Here is a 24,548-nt window from a genome sequence, read left to right as displayed (position 1 = left end):
GGCACCATCTGGAAAAGCAGCGAGTCACTGGCCTCAACAGGGAAACAGCCACAAACAGCAAAATGCAGCCAGACTTACATCTGTCTGGAGTGTGGGAATCATTTGTTTGTTCAACAGATATTTGTTGAGCTTCTCCTATGTGCCGGGCATTGCAAATATAAATAATGATAAACAGGACACATTTCCTGCCCTTGAGAAACTTACAGACAGAAAGGCAGTTACTGTAACACAGGGTGAAAAGCATGTAGAGGTTGATCCAGGTGCTAAGGGCACAAAGGAGGGCCATTTACAGCTCGGGGATGAGCAGGTGATGCCCAAACTGAGGCTTAAAGTCTTACGACTCCAGGTGAGGTCCCCAGACTCAGCAACATCCTGCAGCACCTGGGAGCTTGCTAGGAATGCAGAATCTCAGGCCTACTCCAGACCAACTGAATCAGAATCTGCATTCTAACAAGCTCTCCAGGTTATCCATGTGCACATTCAATTCTGAGAAACACTGTCTTAAAGGATAAGGACGAGTAAGCAGAGGGAGACAAGTGGGAGAGGAGATCTGAGATGCAGGAAAGAGCAGAAGCAAAATGTCTGGTGAGAGAGAGAGTCTCATGTTTCCACACCGAAGAGATCAACTTGCTGGAATAAGATAATAAGTCACAGGCAAGGAGGGGTCAAAGAAAGTGCTTACGGGAAGGGACAGAAAGGTCCTTGTGACTCCAGGACCAGGCTAGGTCTTTCCTAAGAGCTCTGGAAGCCCTTGAAAGGTCTCATGCAGGGGACATTTAGAAAGACTGCCTGGCCACAGTGGGGAAGGGGCAGGTTTGGGGACCATGGAGAAAATTATGTGACACATCAATGTATGTGGCAGTGGAGACACCAAGGAAGTTAGGTGGCACGGGGCCAGCTGCTGGTCGGAGGGAGCCAAGAGTTGTCTGGCACAGACTTGAGCGCTTGGAAAGGGAACATAGCTAGTTATGGGAAACCAAGAAATCTTCATTCTAGAGCCACATGCTGTCCCCTAATTATATTGTTTCCCAGCTCCATTTGTGCCAAAGAAGTAAAAAGAAAAGCACTCAAGGGACCTTCCCCACTGGATCTCAGTTCCAGGAATTGGGCTTGAGCAGGATGTCCCAAAGTCACCTAGAAATAGGAATTACGTGGGACATCTGTTCACAAGTCAGATTCCCAGGCCCTGGTCACACCCCACGGAATGTGAATCCTGGGGGAGCAGCCAAGGTGCTTCCACACAGCAGGAAACCTGGGACCTCTGGGGCATGGTATGGAGGGCACCCGGCTTCTATCACTGTGGGGGGTGGCACATCGGGGCTCCCCTTCCTCCGTCATAATAACCCCAGAGGCCAGGAGGTGCAGACTTCACTGAAGGAGCCACCACTAAGGGGTTGTCCAGTCACCCAACCCTTAGGAAGCCGAACATGGAAAACAGGCTTGCAGGGTCCTGGTTTAGAACAGCCCCTCTCGTGATGTGCTAAGTGTGCATCTTTGATGGCAGGCCTGTTTGTCCCTCTGTATTCATTCACGCAATACTCATCATCCAGCACCTGCTATGACAGATACTTATTGGGTATAGGCACTACACTTGATGTTTCTGCCACATAAAGTAAGAATATCAGCTAATATTAGCATGAATTGACTCTCGAACTTTGTCATATATATGTGTATACATATACACATATATATGTCTGACTCAGTGCCTTTATACTTTTTAAAAAGATGAGTCTAGAAAAAAATGAACAAAAAGCATAAATAGGCATTTCATGAAAGAGAAAACTCACAAGGCCAACAAACATATAAAAAGATGCTCAACTGATCAGTAATCAGGAAAATGCTAATTAAAAAACAAGATGGCATTTCATTCCCATGAGAATGGCAAACATTTTAAAGTCTGACATTCCCAAAGGTTGGTGGAAGTCAGAGAAACTGGAAATTCTCACGCCCTGCTGGTGGGAGTGTGAATGAGCACAACCACTTTAGAAAATGATTGGCCATTACCCAGCAGAGGAGAAGACGGACATCACGAGGACCTCCGCTCTCAGGGAGAAAGTCTGAAGAAAGTCTAGCACGTGCGCACCAGGAGGGATGTACAAGAGTTTCTATAGAAGCATGGTTTGTAATAGAATAAAACTGGAAACAATTCAAATATCCATCAAGAAGAGAATGAGAAGGGCCGGCCCGGTGGCACAGTGGTTAAGTTTGCACGTTCTGCTTCGGCGGCCCAGGGTTCACCGGTTCAGATCCCAGATGCAGACATGGCACCATGTGGCAAGCCATGCTGTGGTAGGCATCCCACATATAAAGTAGAGGAAGATGGGCATGGATGTTCACTCAGGGCCAGTCTTCCTCAGCAAAAAGAGGAGGATTGGCAGATGTTAGCTCAGGGCTAATCTTCCTCAAAAAAAAAAAAAAAAAAGAAGAGAATGGGAAAATAGTTCATGTATATACATATGTGTACATATACACATACACAAACCACACACACCTATTATACACATATATTATACTCTTATGTTTGTCTGATATCTTTTACAAACAACAACATTTAGTCCCCAGTTGATTTATTACTATTATTATTTCCACCGTTTACTAAGGCATGTGCTAGGTGTTTTCACATATTTCTAATTATCATGAAAACATTGTAAGGTGTAATTATTACCTTGCAGTTGGCGACTCTGAAGTGATGCCTTCAGCCTAAGATCACACCCTTGGGCAACACTGTAGTGAGATTTGTACCCAATAACCTCAAAGCCCAAGTTCTTTCTTACCAATAACACAGAGCTTTTTCCAGAAAAATCTCAATGACAATAGGGTATATGTTAAACACGTTATCTTGATAATGACCCATCACAATAACAAATGAATCCCTCCCAAATTGCTCTTGATATGTAGCCCTGTTCTTCACTGAGGCTAAAAACCAAAAGCAAAACAGAACTTCATGTGACAGCAACTAATAATGACATGGTCTCCTGGGAGAAAAGTGAAAGCCAATTAAAGTCATCTCTACCAAATCTAGGCTGGATTAATTTGAGCTGAAGTATCTATAATTCACGAGAATTAACATGAATGATCCAGAGAAGATGTTCAGATAAAAAGAAAAGACACAACGAATACTTCTGTTCATAGTAAAGTGTAATTGCCCATCAGCTCCCAGAACAGGTCACTCCTTTCAAATCTGTCCCTCTCCTGCTGTGATTTCTCACCACTGCTGAGGGCCTCTGCACATGGAGAGCATGCTTTCAGGTTCCTGTCGCTCTGAAGATCTCTCATCCCCGGCTTTTCATCTCAGCCCACCAATTATTTACCCATCTCCAGCCTCATCTTCTGGCTCGTCCTCTCCCTTTGACCCCTGCCCGCAGATGACAAACATGCTCCTATGACATCCTCAGAAATGCCCTTTCCTTTCACTCCAATATGCCCTCACCCACCAAGCTCTCTCTCACTCCATTTCCCACCCATCTTCTTGAAAGAACCCACTCTGTCCCACAGTCCCACTTCCTTGCCAGCCTCTCATTTCTTAACCCAGTTTCCTCATCTATAACATGGGGCAATCACATCTCTTCCTAGACCCTTATGAGGCTTCAGTGAGAACATGCTCATGACACCAGGTACCAAGTGGGAGCTCATTAGTCCTCCACTTCTTGAAACTCTTTTCTCTCTTGGCTTCCATTTAGCTCCTGTTCTTTTTCCTCAACCTACATCTTTGTCTCTTACCTGTTTGTCATTTGCTCAGGGATCTCATGAGTCACCTAGTTCCAAATATGGCTTCTATGTGGAGAAGAGATGGGTCTCAAGCTCTATATCTAGGCTTGACATCTCATCTGTAAATCAACAGGCCCCAAGCCAGAGTCATCTTCCTTGATCACACAGAACCTTCACCGACTGCTTCTCCTTGCCACCATTTGCCAGTTTCTTAGACTTGAAACCTTGCAACCTCCAGGAACTCCTCTGTTTTCCATCACTAACCACTTACTAAATGCTGTCTTATTCTATATGACCCATGTTTTCATCAAGCCCCTCCTTATCACATTGAGGCTACTTTATTCCTACTCTTGGCCTCAACAACTCTAGTTGAGAGATCTTCGAGAGACTCCTGCCCAACTCATCTCCCTGCCCCTCTATCTCATCCCTCCTCTGTATCCTACAAACCACTGCAAAAAGACCTTCCTAAAGGACAGCCTCTTTCTGCCACTGTCCCCCCCTTCTGCAGCATACTGCGTCTGCCAAATAAAACCCAAGGATCAGCTCAATTTGGGAGAAAGTGAGTAATCAGTACCAAGAGCCATACTGAGGACTGTTTATGTACATGTGTGTATATATATCTATACATATGCATATATATACATCATGTGTGTCTAGATACACACAGATCACAAAGATCTCACTAATGCTCAGAGGAGAATAATTAGTAAGCCGACATCATCAGCCTCTTCGCATGTTTATTCCTCAAGTCAGAAAATTATAAAATTATGACCATGATAAAGGAAAAATTCTTTTTACTTTCACAAACTTGCTTGACTTTTCAGAAAAGTCTTTCATTTCACACCAGAGAGTCAGAAAACATTTGCCTATTATATCCTTTAAGGTTGAAAGCCAGCGTTAGCACACTCCAGGTCCAATGACCATATCTTTGATGTCTCAAAGCCAATGTTTAAAAATTAGAAGCTTTCCCCTAAAATTTGAAAAACTGGGCTCCCTTGCAAACTCACCTGATCAGGTAACAGCAGCTCAACACATCAGGGAGTGAGCTGGGGGAGAGTAACAAACAGCTGCCCCTTTGGCCAGGCACCCACTCTACTCAGATCACCTGTCTGACTCGACTAGGAATTTTAGCCTTTGATCCCTAGATTCAGCAATGAGATTTTCTTGCGATTTATATAAAATGACATTGGATCCCTCTGACACACAAAGCATGTCCTGTAATTTCACACTGAGCAGCACTGCCTTCCAGATGGGATCCATTGGCCCCTTGTGAACACGTTTAAGGAGCGTGTGTGTTCCAGCTTCTGCATTTCTAGCTCATTGGGACTGTCGGATGGTGTGGATGTTTCAGAACGTCGCCCACTTTAGATGCATTGTTTCCCTTGTCCAACCAGACCCTCAGCCATAAATGAACATGACGTTGCTGTAACGTATTTCTTGTTTTGCAAAATGAAACCAGCACCACATGTGCTTCCAAATGTTTATTATTCCCTGTGAATAACTTATTCTAGTACATTTCCAGGAATAGGAGTTAGAAGGACTTGTTCTGCCCTCCAAGGTCATCTTTGTCTTCTTAAAAACTCTAGGACAAACAATTACATTCCAAAGTTTGAATTTATCTTAATTTGTTTTCAATACTTTTCATCCTTAGACTATTTTGATTTTTCTTTGGATTCTATTTTAACGTTTTACTTTGTATTTCACAGGTAATAATCTTAAACAGCTTTGCAGTTTAGCTTTGTTTCTTTTTTTGAACACTGAGATTAAACATTCGGCATCTCTACCATTTCAGTTCCTGGGAGTATCAGCTTTTGCTGAACCTTCAAAGGTGTCAAAAGTGTCACTTGCCTTGGCTCTCCCTTTTTGGTGATCTGTTGATTTTAATGCCCTTTTTAATTTCTGCATTCTGGAAGCTCCTTGATTATTTTGGTTTTCCCAGTTTTGTGACTGCATTTGTGGTTATTTTTCAATACTCTCGCCCCATGGCCTGGCCTGAGTTCTAATCAGAAGTTTCCATTTGCCTTTCAGGAAAGAGCTCTTATCGAACGATCCCCACGTGGTGAACATGCTTGCCTGCCAGCTGCTGGCACAGCGTTCTGCAGAGAGAGGACACCTAGTTACATGTGGGGCTTTGCCTTCTTCAGAGAAACCCCGGACTCTTCAGAGGAACCCGTGGCAGCTCTAGGCACAGACAATCCTCACTGGGCACTGAACATCCCATTCATTACTCAATTCCCTACCCCTGCTGCCCTCCCAAATCTGGCAGCTGGAGGGGACTGTGCCACACACCTGGCAGGGTTGGGATCAAAACACTGCAATTCAAGAGTCTTCCCCATGACCCTGCCCTCTGCATGCCTAGCCTATTCCTGGGATGATGAACCCTTTTAGAAGCCCTGCCACCTCCCCATCAACTGCTTCTACAGCTCTGGTCTTGACACTGAGCCAGGAGCAGTGTCTGTCTGGGTCACTATGCCTCCCCTGCACCAAGGAATCCAGGAATCCACTCCCAGGAGAATGCCAGAGAACACTGTCAGATGGCCATCAGCCAGCATGCTTGCCTGGTGACCCTGGAGGAATGTGACTGTGTGCCCTTTGTGTGGCTGCCTGCCCACAGCCTGGCCGGCCATGTTCCCCCACAGCCCACTCACATTCCAAGGTCTCAAGTGCGAAGCATAGTGAACCCTGCCACCACGCCACAGAAAATGTCAACACTGCCCCAAGCCCTCTGGAACTGTCAAGGATGTCCAGCCCAGCAGGTTAAACTTTTAAAACAAAGGCCATAGGTCACTCACCCAAAACTTGCAGAAAATCTGTTTTGAAGTGTAGCATAAAAAGGATATAACTTCATATGCAATGTAAATTCAAGCACAATAGAAAAGCACTTGAATCATTTTCATTCTTAAAATGTTTCTTTACGAAAAAAGCAAAAATCTAGGGACAGTAAGAAGTCTAATTAGTGCTTGCTTTGTGCATTATATTAACAAAGGACATGGGTGGAAGTGACCTTTAACCACATCACAAATTTCTGCATGCTCAGCAATTATGGAGGAAGCAAGAGGTGAGGAAAGACTGTAAGATAAGGGGAAGAGGGATTAGGCCTTCTCCCAGAACCACGCCTGTCCCTCTCCTGTCTTCCTTACAGGCAACACTCTTTAAAGGGGATCCCTCAGAAGCCACCACCTTGCTCAGTTCCGCACCTTCCCACTTTACCACCTCCTCTTCAAAGCAGCAGGGGGCGCACTGTTTGAGACTGAAGGGAAGCGGAAGGCTTCTTCACAGACTTCTTTCCAAATATCAAATTCTTTCACAAACATCAAATTCTCCCCAAACCCACAAAATGAACACTAGTCCTAGCTAGGTTGTTCTGTGCCTCAACTACTGGACTCTTGGCCACCTGAGTCTCGGGTAGAGTTCCAGGTCCCTTTTAGGATGTTGTGCCACTGGTCTCCACAGAGCAGAAAAAAAATTTGGTCTGTTGTCCCTGGCAGTGGCATTAGACACAAAGGGACTTCAGTTCACATCTTGGTCCTGGCCCTTCCTGGCTGTGTCACCTGGGACAAGCCACTTGGCTCTCTGAGCCTCAGTTTCCCCAACTGTGAATTGGGCTAAGTGTCCCTCACTAAATGAGACGGTGCATGTGAAGCCCTCGGCCCCCTGCCTGGCACATGGCACCAGCCCAATAAACCTCCGCTCAACCATGCCCTCCTGCTTAACCACAGTAGATCAGCAGGGTTTCTGGATCATTAACTCATTCAACAAGCTTTTAAAAGCAAACCGGCTCATACCAAAGCAGACACAGGCCATGTTTATGAACAATTCTCTCCCAATGTCTTAGACTTAAAGCTTAGGGATTCTTCTGGTTTCCAATGGAGAGCAAGGGGAAAACAGTGTCGCTCCATGATCAGTAATTTATGACCTTTCAAGAGAAAACTATAATTAACGTAAGATGCTAACATCTGCATCCTTTATTTAGTTCTTGTTCAGTGCTTACCCAGTTCTGCAGCCGCCCATGTGGAAATTGGACCATCACTCCAATGATGATTTTCTTTTAATCTCTGTTTATATGTATTTATACAATATGGCCCTATTGTCACATACAACATATATTATGTATACACGTGCATATGGACCCACTCACGTAAGTGCACATACACACACACACACACATAGAATGACAGAAAAGTCTGGAACACATGTACTAGGTATAAATGTGCTTGGCACTCAGGATGTGATGTGAACATCACACAGACCTCATTTCATTTCCTCTCAGTTGACATGCAGTGTGCCCAGGAGCCTTCTGAACTCAAATATCCAGAACCACCTGGAAAATCCTCCTGTCCAGCCTAATTTGGAAAAGGGAAGTTCTAACAAAGTCAAGTGTCCTACTTAAGAGAAAGTGATGCCTCTCAAAGTGGGGTCTGAAGCCCCCGCAAACCAGGAAGCCAGTGGGGAGCTCGGGGCTCCAGATCAAGAAACTCCCGTTGAACACTGGGCCTCCCAGTGAGTCACGAGGATACAAAACCCTTCTCTAAACCACAAACACCCTCCACAAGGCTGCCTTTTAGCCACTTTTCCTTGGTAGGAATTATCTTAGTCTGGTAGCTTTCATCTTAACAGGAAGCCAACATGATTGCAATGAAGAATGTTTCATTCGTTTGGTTTTTATTTGGGACGAGGGTTGAGGGGTGAAGGGGGAGGCACAAGCAACACAACACTCATTTCAGTGATTCTCAAATTTTTGAGAATTACCTGAGAGGCTTATTTAAAATGGAGACTTCCCGGCCCACCCCCAGATCCCAATTTAGCAAATCCGAGGTGGAAACCAGGAATCTACATATTTTTAACGATCCCCTGCCCCAGTGACTCTAATGGGGTCCTCAGACCACAATATGGAGAAACTGGCTGGACCACCCAAAAATCCCTAGAACCTTAGAACCTGGCTTGAAACAAAAATTAATCCCCACAAACTAATTATTAGGAAGAGTGCCCTGAATCTGCACATGCCCGGGAGTTCCTGGAGCACCGAGGTCTCCCTGGCAGCCCCCGCCATGCACCCACTCCTTTCACTCATGGCTCCTTTGCAGAGAGAGGGGTGGTCAAGTCTCCAACGACAACAGCGGATTCATCTACTTCGCCTCGCGGTTCTACCAGTTTTCACCTCACGTAGTTGGACGCTCTGTTGTCAGGCACACATGCTAAGGATTGTTATATCTTCTTGGAGAAATGGCCCCTTTATCATTATGTAATGCCCCTCTTTATCGCTGATAACTTTCCTTGCTGTCTGAAGTTAATATAGCTATTCCCATTTTCTTTTGATTAGTGTTAGCAGGGCATATCTTTCTTCATCCATTGACTTTTAACCTATACGCGCCTTTATATTTAAAGTGGGTATCTTGTAGATGACATATAGTTGGGTCTTATCCTGTGACTCATGGGTCCCAGGTTCAGTCTGACTGTAGCTCACCCTGCCCCTATTCCCAGAAATCCCTCTCCTAGCCTTCTGATCCTGGACTCTGACTTTGCAGCATCCTCCTTGAGATTAAGCAGCTCCCCAAAGAAAGAAATGACCGTGGAAATCCATTAAAACTATTTGCTATTCTGTCACGCTGTGGGTCAAATCATAGCTCCTGAAACATAATTAAGTAAAGTAATTGGCACATAAAGCAGTCTGCACAGCTGACACCACAACGGACTCGAAGGGCTTCACGATATTTAACTTTTTCTAAATAAGAATCTAGTGCATCTGAATTAATCACAGACTTTTATTTCATGAGGTCAAAGTTAGTCAGATTTATTATATGTGTGCCCATGTGCTGTATGTCTGTGCATGCAGAAAAGGTTGACACATCAGCAAAGAAAACGTTGCTTCGGGGGGCAATAAAGGGGTAACTTGAAAGTTTTCAAGTCAAAAATATAAAATGTTATTGCATATAAACTTAAAGACACTATAGTCATTTCCTGTATTGAAACCAATTACTTCAAAAGATTCATTTAAAACTGTGTTCTGGAACTAGACAAAAGTACAATTTTGTTTTTAAGTTATACCCTTCCAAAAATAATCATGCCATTTAAGGATATACATTTTCACTCTATGACTGAACTTTCCCAACCTGGACGGACAGTAAAACACAAGGGAGTGCACAGGAAAAGAATACCGATCCAGACGGTTTTCCTAGAAGCTGCCGTCCCTGAAAACAGTCCATCAGACCACACTGAGAAGAAAGAAGGATCAAGCAAACTGAAACACCATTCAGGCCCTAGGTACCCCTGAAATAGCTAACCATTTAGAATAAACAGCAAACGAAATCAGAAGGCTGTCCAGATGTTCACGAGTGGAACCACTTCTGCGACGGTTCCACTATGTACTGTTAAGAAAGATTGTCTGAAATTTGGAAATAAGTAAAAAATATGACTAGGTTTCCTTCAGGTCACATAGAGCATTGTCTTACAAAGCAACATAGGGCACCTGATGCTTTATGGAAAATAACTTGACAATATTTACTACCCTTTAGGGTGCAGCCTGTAAAGTTAGATGTTAACTTGAAGAAGAATGATGAGCTGAAAATAGTTTCCGTTCCACTTTTTTTTGTCCCATAAGCCAAAGGCAATGGTTTTATCACCTTATATAAAATTGTATATCTCAGTCCTGTCTCAGGAAACCTTATTTGGGCATGGTTTCGTTTCATTGACTGTGTATACCAAAGTCTCCATATTCTCCTTGGAATCAGCTTTGCCATTCTGCCAGTTCCCTCATTAATGAGGTAAATAAATCTTTGACACATGCTCACTGTATGTTTGTATAAGAAGAGTCATAATTTTCACTTACTGAAAATTATACAGTAAGACTTTCCTTACCATTCGGTCCACCCATCTCCCTGCCATGGAAACAAATGTCTGCTCTGTTCTTTCTCACTGAAGTCAGAGCTTGAAAATTACTTCCAAAATACCGTAAAGCCTGGGAAGGTTCCATTTGGCTCAAATAATCGTCCATCATCACTGACCAAGGTCACAGTGGCTCCTCCAGCCAACACCAAACAGCTCTTTCCACAGACCCCACCATCCTCTGACCAGGTTAAGACTCAGCATTTCACCAAGGTACACAGATCTGGGTCTTTCTTCCGTGGAAGCAGAACAAAATGCAAAGAAAAGAGAGACAAGACACACTTGCGTCTCTTAAGTCCGGTGTCCTATTTCATTTCGCTCCAGGGCATGGAGTTTGTATCAGACTCATCACTGTAGAAGCATGTGTATGTCACTGGAAGTGACAGAGCAAGGCTAAATGAATGAAGCCGGACTTATCCTCAAGAGTACAAAAGGGAGTGTGGGATAAAGGAAGCCAAGGAAGAGAAAGAATGAGGCCATGTGAGGGCACGTGAGGGAAACACACTTAGTTTTGCAGAATCAGCCTCCACTCTCAGCCTCACCTCCCACACACTGGCTGTTCTGGTGCTCTAAGTAGACTCCCAGTGAGGCTGCCAGTGCCAGTGCAAGGCTCAAAATTTCTTCTGCTTTACTATAAACACACCAAGAAAAGATCTGACTCAGGGAAACACCTTACTAGATTAAAAAAGGAAAATGTATTTTACAAAGCAAGCCACAAAGTGTGGGGTGGCTAAGCACATAGAGCATTATCCCAAAGGGACAAAATCTATGAATTCCATTTCTTAAATTGCTGAAATGAACACTGATTGGCTATTTGGGGAAAATCATGACCGTCACTTACAGAAGATGTCTTAAATGTGTCTCAAACAAGGGGACTCAGGAGGAGTCCCAGATGGTTTCCCTCTGTCCTTCAGAAGAGAGGGAGTCCTTTCTCCACACAAATATGGACTTGTACCATGAGGACCAACAGTGGGCACAGCCTGAATTAGGCCAAATGACCTCATCGGGGGCAAGACGTAGAAACAGCCTTCCTTGTTCTGAGCCTTCTGTGTGTCACACAGCTTGTAGGCCATTCAGTGGAGCTGCTCCTGCCTCTGGGCTCTGCCTCAGCATAGCCTTCCTCCCACTTAAGGAATAGTGGCAAATGGTCACTGTCCAGAGAAATAAGACTCTTCTGGAAGAAGGGAGGAGACGTCCTCAAACCCTGACCCCTTTGTGCGACCTGCACCTTCACACACGTGAGCTTCTTTTAAAAAGGCGTCTGTGAGTGAGCACTGCTCACCAGACATGCCCATTCTGAGCCCCAGAATCTTGATCATCACTACTTGGGGGCCACACACAGTCTGGAAAACTGTGTATAATCATCTATTTCTGACAATATTTGACAAGTGTGGTTAAATATGATTTAGGCCATGAAAGCCATAAAACATTTAATGTCCATAAATGGATAGTGTCCGTACAGGCTCCAGAGTGGGTTAGGATATTAGTTCTCAATTCCTCTTCCTTATGGACACGGTAACAACATAACCAATGACCACGGGAAGGTCCCTATAATGACTGGGTCTAGATCCTCTGCTCTCAGTAACCACATGCAACATTTCTTCCTCAGGTCTGGTATACTCTGAGGAGCCTACTTCTGGCTTGTATGGACCAGAGAGAGCCCTCAGTCTTCATCGGATGCAGGCAGTGAACGGTTACAAAGCCCTGAAACATCTATCTCTCTAATGTGACCACTCCTTGCCTGCCATCTTTCTTGAAGTTAGCTTCTCTTTGCAGGATCAGCATGTTGTGGGGTGGGGAGGGAAGAAGAAACCCCTCTGTGAGACAACAGGGAATATATATGTTGATCTCTGCCCCTAGTTCCTGGCACAAATTTCCTAAAACCCTTGTAACTTCCTAAGTGATATAAATACTAGGAGCATCTTTTCTTCTAATATTTGGTCTTGGACCACGGTTCCTGACACAGAGTTCCTGAATCCCTTGTAACTTCCTGGGTGACAGCAGTATCTTTTGTTCTAATGAGGCGACTCCTGTATGGATCCTGATTGGGAGCTGATCACCAGAAAGACCAACCAATGATTAGAAGCCTGGAATTTTAAGCTTCAGCCTCCACTCTCTCAAGAAGGGAGAGGTTTGGAATCAGAGTTAATGATCATTCATGCCTACGTGATGAAGTCTCCATAGAAATCCCAAAAGTATGGGATCTGGAGAGTTTCCAGGTTGGTGAACACATCCATGTACTGAGAGGGTGACGGGCCCCAACTCCACAAGGACAGAAACTCCTGTGCTTAGGACACTCCTAGACTCCACTCTATGTATCTCTTCATCTGGCTGTTCACCTGTATCCTTTATCATACCCTTTATTATATAATAAACTGGTAAACTTAAGTAAGAGTTCCCCTGAGTTCTGTGAGTTGTTCTAGCAAGTAATTGTATCCAAGGGGGAGAAAGTCATTGGAACCTCCAATTTGTAGTCAAGTTGGACAGAAGTTGTGGGCAACCTGGGGACCTATACTATTTGTGATTGGTGTATGAAGGGGGTATAGTTTCATGGGACTGAGCCCCTAACCCATGGGATATGACACTATCTCCAGGTAAACAGTGTCAGAATTGAGTTAAATTGAGGACAACCAGCCAGTGTCTGAGAATTGCTTGTTTTGAGGAAGTCCCCCTCCCCGAAACATGTGGTGTCAGAGCACTGTGAGTGTGAGTAGTGTAAGCCTCCCTCTGGGGTCACAGAAATCACAGCGTGTGTGGTCAGTCTCTGTGCTGCCTTGACCACCAAGTCCGCACGCAGCCAGCATTCGTTTCCTTTCCTGCATTTGCCCATCCTCTGTCCTCACGTCATCCACCAGCTTTTCTTTATCTTTCCACCTTTTCCCCCAATGGAGTATCTGGAATATTCCTTCCGAACCTGGAATCTTCAGTAGTCTTAGAAAGACTCTGGGACACCTCTGGACCTTCATATTCATCTTCCCATTAATCTGTGAAGATATGAATATCAACATAAAATATGTATGGCTTTAGATGTATAGAAATACAGAAAAAATGCAGGGAAATGTCAACAGAGATTATCTCTGGGTGGTGGAATCATGGAGGACTTTTAAGATCTTTAAGCTTTTTGTATTGTGTCTAAAAAAGACACAATGCAAATGAGTGTGCATTTCTTTGACAAGCAGGAAAAAATCAATAGTTTCAAAGCCATAAAAGGAGATTACTGGGCTCTTTTTAATTTTTTCAACACTTGCATGTTGTTTCCAAAATAAATAAGGATACTTCAGTCACTAAAAATATATTTCTTTGTTTTTACTTACTTAAAAAAATGTTCAAAAGTTGTAATTAATGCACAGGAAAAACATCTAGTCTGCACTTAGATCTGATTAGCTTGATATTCCTTCAACGCGTGAACAGGCTGCCATAATCGTGGGGGACCTGAGACAATGACCATATTCCAGCGGGAGGTGGGGAGACCCCCAAGCACAGCCACAGGATCTGCTTGCACGAGACAGGAGGCTGGACTTCTGTCCGAGAGCCAGGTTCACCCAAGCTCCTCCTGACAAGCCTCCCCCCCACCTTCCCAAGTGACCATTTCTGTACAGAAAACCAGGCTTAGGTCTGGCTTAGCTTCCACGTCACTGATGCAATGACTGATGATTCTCCCAGACAGTCAGGGCTGCCTGGACTGCCTCAGAAAATTCAAACCAGGAATAAGATGCAGCCTGTCCTCCTCACATCTTCCTGGGCACAACAGGAAGCACTGTGTGCTGTCTTTGGAATGTCCTTCAAAAATCATGTGTCCTTCCGCTTGGCATAGGTGAAGTTAGTTGTCAGTGTCCCAAACCACAGTCAATATAGCCATAGAAAGCTGTGTATTTGGACCACGTTGACCCAAAGTGGCAAGGTACCATTAACACCAGGGTCTGGAAGTCACATGCCAAGAAATAAGAAGCTAGAAAGCTGCTCTGACTTTGGCATAAGATGTTGTTGAGGCTGCTGTTGACGACATCTTCTGTTGTCCCTGCAGCCCCTGGGGGTAGCTAAGCCCTGAGAAATCTTTGCCTCCATGGTAACCAATGAATTTTTCCTCTCATGCTTAGATTACATTTCCTTTTTCAAGTTACCTTCCAGAAACCTCACAAACACATGGCCCACTCACAACTACTGTGCAAGTCACACAGCCTGAAAACCTGCATTCCGCTTCTCCCCATGGCTGGACATTCCATTTATCCTGATTCTTACTTTGTGTTATTTCTTAATATTTTGATTCTAGTACCACTTGTTAGCCAACTCAAATCTAGTATAAAAAATTTAAAATCCTATATAAAGGGAGGCAGGACCAAGATGGCAGAGTGAGTAGTCTTCTTTGTCTCTCCCCCTTTGAATCTACAACTAATTGGGCATTCACTGGTTAACAAAGGATATCCAGACAGCATCTCAAGATGCCTGAGAGACCCGTGCTGCTATACATCGGAACACAGACAGACTTCCCCCCAGGAGGAGGTGGAGATAGGTGAAAACTCTCTGACCCTGGACCCCCGGACAGCCTAGTACCTGCAAGAGGCTGTCTTCCAGTGGACTCCCCCATAGCATCGCCACGCACCAAGGGCGGGAGTGTGCACTCACCGGTGGAGCGATGGTGGAAACAGGTGACAACAGCCCTACCTAAGCCCCCCACGATTACACCTAAGCCCAGGGGGAAACTCCAGGGTCTTGCACCCACCAGCAGGGAAAGCCTATGCTTGCCATTAGCAAAGAGGCGCTGCCCAGCATTCAGAACATTGGGAAGCTCCCAGGGAGCAGATTCCCCGGCAGGGCACCAGACCACCCACCGCTGCAGGGCTCACAGACTCTGGCTGTGCATGGGATAGTGCAAGAGGCACCCATTGTTACCATGGGCATGCTTGGGGGCTGTATGGAGCTCCAGTGGAATGCCTACATGGCCTGGGGGGAACTCCAGGTTCCCACAGCAGCCTCAGCAAAAGCCTCTGCACAGCACTAGTGGAGAGGTCCTGACCAGCAATCACAAGGCTGGAAGGTGCTGGGGCAAAAGTAGCACAGCTAGGTGAGCTAACCACAGACTGCAGAAGATACCCATAGCTCTGCTGGGACCTATAGTGGACAAGTGTGATCTTGTGGGCTCTGGCAGTGACAGAGCTGCAATTATAGGTGATCCTGCTCCCGGCTGCTTGGAAAGCCCATAACACCGCTGCAGAACACAAGGAGGGAGCGCTTCTAGGTGGTCTGCAACAGTAGGTACCAGCAGCCTAAGGCCCTCTTGCGATTGCCCCCACAACTGACGAGGGACACCACAGGACCACTGTTACTATGAGGAGGGGCCCAGATCCAGTCAGTAACAGCTGACAGGGTTCCTGGTTGGTGCAGTCTAAACAGCTGCTCCCCACACACACACCAGTTGCAACAAGTGGAAACAGCGACTGAACTCTATCTCTATGTGGAGGCACAAATCCACGCCATCAAGCAGTATGAAAAAATATATTAAATCTCCAGAACAGAAGGAAAATGATAAGTACCCAGAAAACAATCCCAAAGACAATGAAATCTATAACCGAAATGACAATTATTTCAAAACAGCCATTATTAAAAAACTCAACAAGTTAAAAGAGAATTCAGATAGACAACTCAATGAGTTCAGGAGCTATGTCACAAAAGAGCTTGATACTATAAAGAAGAACCAATTAGAAATACTGGAGATGAAGAACACAATGGAGGAGATTAAGAAAAATCTGGACTCTCTGAACAGTAGGGTCGATAATATGGAAGACAGAATTAGCAATTTGGAGGCTAGGAATATAGAAATGCTGCACACAGAGGAGGAGAGAGAACTAAGACTAAAAAGAAATGAAGAAACTCTCCAAGAATTATCCAACTCAATTAGGAGATGCAACATAGGAGATACCAGAGGGAGAAGAGAAGAAGAAGGGGCAGAAGGCCTGTTCAAAGAAATAATGGCTGAGAACTTTCCAAACCTGGGAAGAGAGATGGAACTTCATGTGACAGAAGCCAATAGATCTCCAAATTTTATCAATGTAAGAAGACCAACCCCAAGGCATATAGTAGTGAAGCTAGCAAAAGTCAACAACAAAGAGAAAATACTAAGGGCAGCCAGGCAGAAGAAAATAACCTACACAGGAACCCTCATAAGGCTATCAGCAGATTTCTCAGGAGATACCTTACAGTCTAGAAGAGATTGGAATGAAATATTCAAAACTCTAAAGGACAAACACCTGCAGCCAAGAATACTCTACCCAGTGAAAATATCCTTCAAAAACAATGGAGAAATAAAAACTTTCCCAGATAAACAAAAGTTAAGGGAGTTTATTGCCATAAGACCTCCTCTTCAAGAAATGCTCAGGAAGACCCTCATACCTGAAAAATCAAAAAAAGGAAAGGGGTTACAAAATCCAGAACAAAGGAGATAAGCAGAAGGACAATAACAGAAAGTAGCAGCTCTCCATCAGAACAGGTTAGCAAAAGTTAAATAAAACATTAAAGATAAATGGAACAGAAACACCAAGAATAAATATAACCTAGTCATTTTAACCACAAACTCACAACACAAAAAGAAAGAGGAAAAAAACAAATCTGACAATAACAACCTAGAAGGGGAAGAGAAAAGGGATGGAACGTTTTAATTTAAGGAAACAAGAGGCTATCAGAAAAAGGACTATCTCATCTATGACATGTGTTATACAAACCACCTGGTAACCACTAAACAAAGAACAAGAATAAAGACACAAATTACAAATAAGAAGAAAGCCAATACAGACATTTACCTACTTGAATTAGGAATCCAATAATCATGGGACGAGAAACAAAGGAAAAAAAAATCCTATATAAAAGACATAAACTAACAAGACACCGCTAGCAGGCACAGCCATGTGAAAGAGGCACCACCCAGAGAGCACAGCCTGAAGGGCAGCAGAGGGGCCTCTCCTTTCCCACCACAACCTCGTCTCAGATGCACAATAATTCACCATCTGAAATTCACTCATTTAGCAAAACCACTTCCGTCTCTTCTTGGTAGATAAAGCAAATAGACTTGGGAGGGATGCCTCACTGCCCATCCCTGCAAAGAGTTTACTATGATCCTGTCTAATCTCACACAGCCCGGCACAGGTGTGGGTTTAGGAAGAGAGAAAACGTACGAAGAAGGATAATTGAGTTTAATGAAGGATTTAAGGGATGTTTGGGGATCAGGAATATTCGCACAGTGGGGAGCTGCTTTTCTGGGACAAGCAAGCTCGCAGACACAGGGCTTCTTGACACAGAGAGGGAGTGGGAAGGGGCTAGGACTCGTTTACCTACTTCACAATTTGGTACAAACATCAAACTCAAGCCTACAAGTCTGTGGTGAGGACTTGATGCTTCTAGTACCAGCACTTCATAGCATTTCCGAGCTCACAAGGAGCTCTCTATGGATATTACCTCATTTCATCTTCAAAATGACCCTGTAAATTTCCCTTATTCTCCTTATTATGTAAATGTGAGAACTGTGGCTCAGGGAGGTTAGCGGTGGCCAAGGGCACACAAGTTATCTAGTGGCAGAGGTGAGAGAAGAGCACAGGTCCCTTCCACAGAAATCAGCCACAGGGCAAAACCACATGGTGCAGGTGGAACAGATCAGCAGGAAGGACTGGAGCAGGATGCCCCGGGGGAACCTGACCTCACTGTGAGTCCACAAGAGCCAGGGCTTCGCTCTGCGCAGCTGCCTTCAGGGGACCCTGAATACGGATCTCTGAGCGAAACTGTAACCCACACTTGAAAAGAAAACTCTCGTCTGCCACAGCCGACCTCCACCCCCAAGAAAGCACCTGCCACTGGAAAGTCCTTTCCTTGTACTTTTCACCAATTGCCCTTCACTCACCCCATGAACAGGGAGCGTTTCTGGGCACTGGAGGGGGAGGTGTGAAATTTACTGGGCTCCAAATGTTCTAATGTATTCATAATCGAGAAGACATGAAAGGGAAGGAAAACACAATCCTGCACAGTGAATTACTTTCCTCCCCATACACGTTGCCAATGTCCAGGCCCTCTCCACAGACAGAGGATCATATTCAAACAAAATGAGAGAGGTCACCTGCCCTCCTCTTCAGTGGTCCTGTAGGGTGGGTCTCCAGGCTCTGATGTCGTGACCATGGTCTGTGGGCTGAGGTTCATACCCTCGTCTAGCAAATACCTAAACCCGACAGACAGGGATCCTCACCTGAGGAGACTGACAGGGAATTGGACCTCAGGACCGAGCCAGGCTAGAAGGACCAAGCCATGGGCCAAAGGTACTGTGATGGCTTCTGTGAGACCTGTCATGGGAGCACAACGGGGAGAGGCTGTCAGCATCGCAGGGACACAGGCTGTGGAGGAGAGCCTGACCTCAGAGTCAGAGGGTCAGCCCAGAGCAGGCAGACAGCCCCCAGAGAGGGCAAAGGGCACCCAACAGGGATGGAGGAGACCAGAGGGCAGCAGAGGCCACAAACCCAGCAGTACTGTGGTGCAGGTCAGCAGCTTCCAGACTAGAGACAGAAGTCAAATCCTAATGCCACTACGTCGGCTGAGTAATCCAAAATGGTGGGTCCTCACTGTGCCTGTTTCTTAATCTAAGAATTGGAGATGACAGACCTACTTCACAGGATTGCTGTGAGCGTTAAATGAGATATTTACAAAATGCTGGTGCGTTATCGGGTACACAGTAGGTGTTCAGTGCATCTTTCTTTTTCTTTCAAGACTCTACTGAAAGTAGCAAATTCTCAGTGCCCAAGCTAAACACCTGCAGATGTGAGTTTGGGTTTTTCTGTTGTTTGTTATTTTTAGTTTGAATACCTAAAATTTGGTTACTGAGCATGTACAAGAGTACAGTTTCGGGGCCGGCTCCGTAGCCGAGTGGTTAAGTTCCCATGCTCCGCTGTAGTGGCCCAGGGTTCGGATCCTGGGCGCGGACATGGCACTACTCGTCAGGCCACGTTGAGCCAGCGTCCCACATCCCACAACTAGAAGGATCTGCAACTAAGATATACAACTGTGTATAGGGGGGTTTTGGGGAGATAAAGCAGAAAAAAAAATTGGCAACAGTTGTTAGCCCAGATGCCAATCTTTAAAAAAAAAAAAAAGTACAGTTTCAATGTTACTTCCCCCAAAGTCTTCATACCTTTCTAATCTTCCTAAAGGTATTCCTAAATACCCTCCTCTAACAGACTTTATGTCACATACCTAAAACGAAACATCTTTATCTGACAAGAGGCATGTCCATCTCTGCCACAGTCTTCACTACTCCCTATTGTCTTGCCCCTGGCCCGATTTGCACATTAATGCTACCTGCCTAGACCTGCAGGCATCTGAGTTTGTGACCCCTGTCCTTAAGCCAAGAATCAGTAAATGGCAGGCAGAGGCCCAGGCATATGAGAGCTGAAGGCCAAGAGCTCATAGAGGCCACCCTCAACCCTATCACAGGCAGCCACGAGTCCATGATGACCACCCTACTGCTAACACAGCTACACCCCCTGGCAGCAGAGCCAAACCCAGAAGAGCAGCTCTGAGTCCTGAGGCGGCATCAGACAAAGGGTGCCTTAGAAAGGTGGGGAGGAAAGGAGGTGCATCAGCAACCTTCTGGGGGCGGCCAATGCAAGTAGCAAGTCAGCATCAGCTCAGTCTTTGAAGCTTCACTGAAGCTCAGACCAGAAACAACTACCCAGGTAAATGAAGGCACGTGAGCCAGTGTCTAATCATCTCCCCAAGACCTCGGAGGGGAAAAGATGCTTGAAATCGGACCTGATTTTCAAGCTTCCACTTCACTTTGGCTAGGATGACTTAAGCTATTGAAACCTTGAAAGCACCTCGTCCCACATGTTCGCCATTATCCTGGCCACAGTGGAGTGAGCAGTGACCAACACTTTCTTCTCTGGATTTCTTGCAGCTCTAGTGGTACAGCGGGAAGAAGCAAAAGCAGACACCCCCCCCGACAGCAGGTCCAGGCTTTGCTAGAGATTCCCGGGTGTCCTGCAGCCTGTGGCCTTGCTCAGCTCACTGTGATGCTGCTGAACGAGTCTTGGGGTTTTATTCACATGAAACATGACTGTGTTCCAAGCTGAAGGCTGGCTGAGCCCCTGCGGGCAGCAGGGAAGTCAGGAGGGGACACTGCATTTATTGAGGGAGGTGCCCAGTTCTCATGGGATGCTTTGGGGGGCAAGGGACAATATTCAAAATATGTAACAACAGAGATACAAGGCAGCCCTGCCAAATAGAACAATTGTCCCAGCAGCCAACAGCCCCCTGGAGAAAGTAGTATTATCATCCACATCTTGTGGTTTTGAAAACCTAGCACAAATATTCAAAAAATAAAAAAATTAAAACCCTGGCACAGAACCAGCGAATGGCTCTGTGAACGTGCGTCCAGCCTGCTGAGAGGCCTGGCCACTGACTCTAGGAAGACAGAATGAGGCCGGCGAACAGCTGTAAGATGTCTTTTAGAAAACCAACATCTGATCTGGCTCCCGGATCACGGAAGTTTCCTGGATGAACTTTGGGGTTTTGGGGTTTTCTGTTTTTACATGACAGGCCATATTTCCACTGGAATCATACTGCCGTCACATTGTAGGGCAGGACTTCAGAAATCAAACCAAAACACAGTGAGGTTCCCTGCTGGCTAGTGACAGAGCTGGGTGCAGAACACCAGCCTCCGGCTCCCACTCCAGGAATCTCCAGGCATCAAAGTCTCCCATTTGTGTCCATCTGACCTCCATGGCATCATGCCCTGTTGGCAATCTCAGCTTCATCTGCAGTGAAGACAGGTGCAGACATATCGCAGCCCTAGCATCACCTTCGTTGGTTGGAAATTATAACCAAGTGACAAACTTCATCTCAGAAGCTTTACATGAAGATTCAGGAACTGGGAACTGGACTGGGCGGGTAGGGAAGCACAGTGGTGGATGCTGAGAGTGGAAACTCATGTATTCCTACAATGATCAAATGAAGGCCCGTACGTCCAGAGTATGGGAACACTCTCACCTTGATTGGGGCTTGTCGGTGTCATTATCCAATGTACATACCAGGATCGATGCGGAGAGGGCTGATGGCCACTCTGAGTTTATTATAACCAGTGTTTCAATATATACATAGCTTACATCTGTTAAACATACACAGGTGTTCTGTACAATGTAATTAGCAGATGCCAAGAATTCTTAGTGATTTCTCAAGGAGCCCTCCCTTGGCCTCTGTTTTGATATTATCATGTTTTTGCTGTGCTCATATATTTTTATCTCTGAGCATTCAAGGCCTCCTAGGCAACGACCCCTCCTGCTCCTGATATCGTGTCTCCATCTGTGTCCCTGGGCGGCCGTGCGTGGCTTAGGCTGTCTCCCTCTTCAGATCTTACCTGTCTTTGGCTAACTGGCCTTCTCACCTCCAGGTCACAGTTTGTTGGCAAGACTTTTCCAGTGATTATTAACCCTTCCTGCGTCAGGGGCGGTTACAGGGCTGTTGGCTTACAATAGTGCACTGAAGGCATTTACTGTAAGCATTTCAGGCCATAGTAATGGAAAAAGAAAGCAAAGCCATAGTGTGTCTATTCTTCACAGTGAATGCCCCTTGAAGGAGGCTACGCTGAAATTTAAAGATTTTCACAGAAGCACCCACAAAGAAAAATAACCAAGCCTGGTGCAACCCAACTGACAATGTTTTTTAAAGCTGAAGCAAGTAAACTACATGGCAAAGCCTGAAATGTCTGCCCTACCTCAGGGCATGCAGTGCACACACACACAGGCGCACACACAAGGGCAGTTTCAGCTCCTCAGACACCACCCGCCACATGCCCACAGCCTCCTTCCTGGAGTGGCCTGTGACAGCCACTAAGCTAATGAGATCCCAATGTCACCCTCAGTTTTTACATCTATCTTTCATGTTTTCCTCCCAAGATCATTGCTCAGAAAGCAGTGATGGGCAGAATGCATACCATCAGAGTTCTTGCTCCTCCTCTTTGCAACAGCAGGGTGCCCACGTGGCAGCCTGGAACAAAGACCCTCAGCTCCTGGGAAGGGAGGGCTGGGTCTCCAGGGACACAGCAGAGCAGAGTGCTCTGTGGCCACCGGGCCGGGTACCGATCCACCAAGGCTGCTGCTGCAGAGACTGCCTGCCCAACATCCTGGGCAGGAGGGAAGAAATTCTGCCTCTCTAGAAGAATGCCGTGCTGGGAACCAAGAGTCAGAGCCAGCAACAGGGACAGCTGAATGCTTGCACTGGCGAGATCATTCAGAGTCGAAGCAGTGTAAGAAAGACACAATTTCAAATTGGATGGGGGCGATCTTTCCAAATGGATAAAATCTGGGAATGAGGTTGTAATGAACGCCCATTTAAGAAGTACCCACACGGGAAACATCACATCTGTAGAAGCTCTGGGACGTAAGCAATCCACCGCAAAACCAACTCAGCCCAAGTGCACTGAGCGCAGCTCCTGGGAGCTGCAAGCAATTTGTTTGCTGGTTTTTAAAACCCAAAAACCCCATAAAAACCGCCCCTTATCCTTTTAACCAAAATGGGTGGAATTTTTCCTACAGGATTATTTTTAAACACTGGACGGAGCTAGGCTTCTTCGGTGATCGTCTTGAGTGGCGAGTTAAGCGGGAGTATATTGTCCTTTGTGCGTTTCCATATTTTCCATAAGATGCATGCATTTCTTAGAAGAGGTAATATTTGAACTTCTTTTAAGAGCAATAGAAGAAAATGTTAAACTGCCCCAAAGCACAGGTACACATGCATGCAAATATGCACATCCACACACAAAAATACTAAATACTCCCATTGTGTCTGTATTGTAATAGGACCCACCAGGGTGATTCTCTTGGAAACACTGCAGGGTGACAGAGCCACAGCTGTGTGCAGGCTGCTGCCAAACAGCCTGAGGAGTCCCTGACAGGGGTGCTGACGTGAACTTTTCAGGAGCACTCGTGGCTGGCTTCTTACAGGATGTGCTGTGAAATCAGGTTGAAGGTTTAACCAGGCAAGAGAGTGAAGTGGGAGCTGGCAGGGATGAGGTGAGAAGAGACAGCCATTCCCCTCCTGAAAATGAGTTGTCCCTGGGATGCATCCCACAAAAGAACACTCAGGTCAGATTTGACCCCTTCCCTGCCCTTCCTTTGACAGACAAAACAGCCTGTCAGGGAGTCTGTACATTATTAGTAACTATTTCAGGGATCCCAGGGGTTTGTGAGTTTAAGGGGAAGAACTAACTCTATTTCCTCTGAAAGTCCCAAGTCCCAGGCCTTGATTCCTCTTACAAGACGTCAGCAGGGATGTGGGAGCACTGAAGACTCTTGCCTCCTTTCTCTGGGCTCTGAGAACGTTCCAGCAGCTGTGCTGACGGGGTAACAAATACCTGTGGCCTTCCTCCAACAGGTCTCTTCTAGCCAACTGGACCTTTGACGTGACAGACTTCCACATCTACATGAGTTTCCTCCTACACGATATGGGAGGTGTCAAAAATCTGGAACAAAATCTATACTCAAAACTGGTTTGCTCAGTTTCAAATTCTACTAGGTTATGTTCAGTAGCTAAATAAACCATCCCTGGTTACCTAATTCTTGAGATTCATTTAAACCATGAACTTATATTTTCTATATTTTTAAAGTTTTACTTAATTATTTGTGAATGGGCTTTTTCTTTTCTGTTCCAATTTATTATGTTTTTCTCTAAAAACTGGAAAGTTAGATATCACTTCTTAGGGTAAGAGTTACCTGGATCATTTGACCTGAGCTTAAGTATATTTGTGAAGGAATTATCATCCGAGGGGGCAGCCTGGTGGCGTAGAGGATAAGTTCGCACGTTCCACTTCTCAACAGCCCGGGGATCTCTGGTTCAGATCCCGGGTGCAGACATGGCACTGCTTGGCACGCCATGCTGTGGTAGGCGTCCCATGTATAAAGTAGAGGAAGATGGGCACGGATGTTAGCTCAGGG

General features: G+C 45.5%; 1 protein-coding gene across 10 annotated transcripts in view; it reads right to left on the bottom strand.

The window, feature by feature from the left end:
- The window catches only part of LOC139078776 (FERM domain-containing protein 3-like), a 148,187-nt gene that overhangs the window by 89,193 nt on the left and 34,446 nt on the right, over nt 1-24,548 (bottom strand). For 2 of the 10 annotated variants that reach the window (XR_011531868.1, XR_011531871.1), the window contains exon 4: nt 9,453-13,574. The exons of the other annotated variants lie outside the window; for them this stretch is intronic. The gene's annotated coding sequence lies outside the window, so the exon portion shown is untranslated. Of the gene's footprint in view, nt 1-9,452; nt 13,575-24,548 lie in introns of those variants that run through there. 10 annotated transcript variants of the gene reach the window in all.

This window comes from Equus przewalskii, chromosome 22 (genome assembly GCF_037783145.1).
Source record: "Equus przewalskii isolate Varuska chromosome 22, EquPr2, whole genome shotgun sequence".
NCBI classification, from domain to species: domain Eukaryota; kingdom Metazoa; phylum Chordata; class Mammalia; order Perissodactyla; family Equidae; genus Equus; species Equus przewalskii.
The sequence above is the reverse complement of the archived record's forward strand: the minus strand, read 5'-3'. Positions and strand labels throughout refer to the sequence as shown.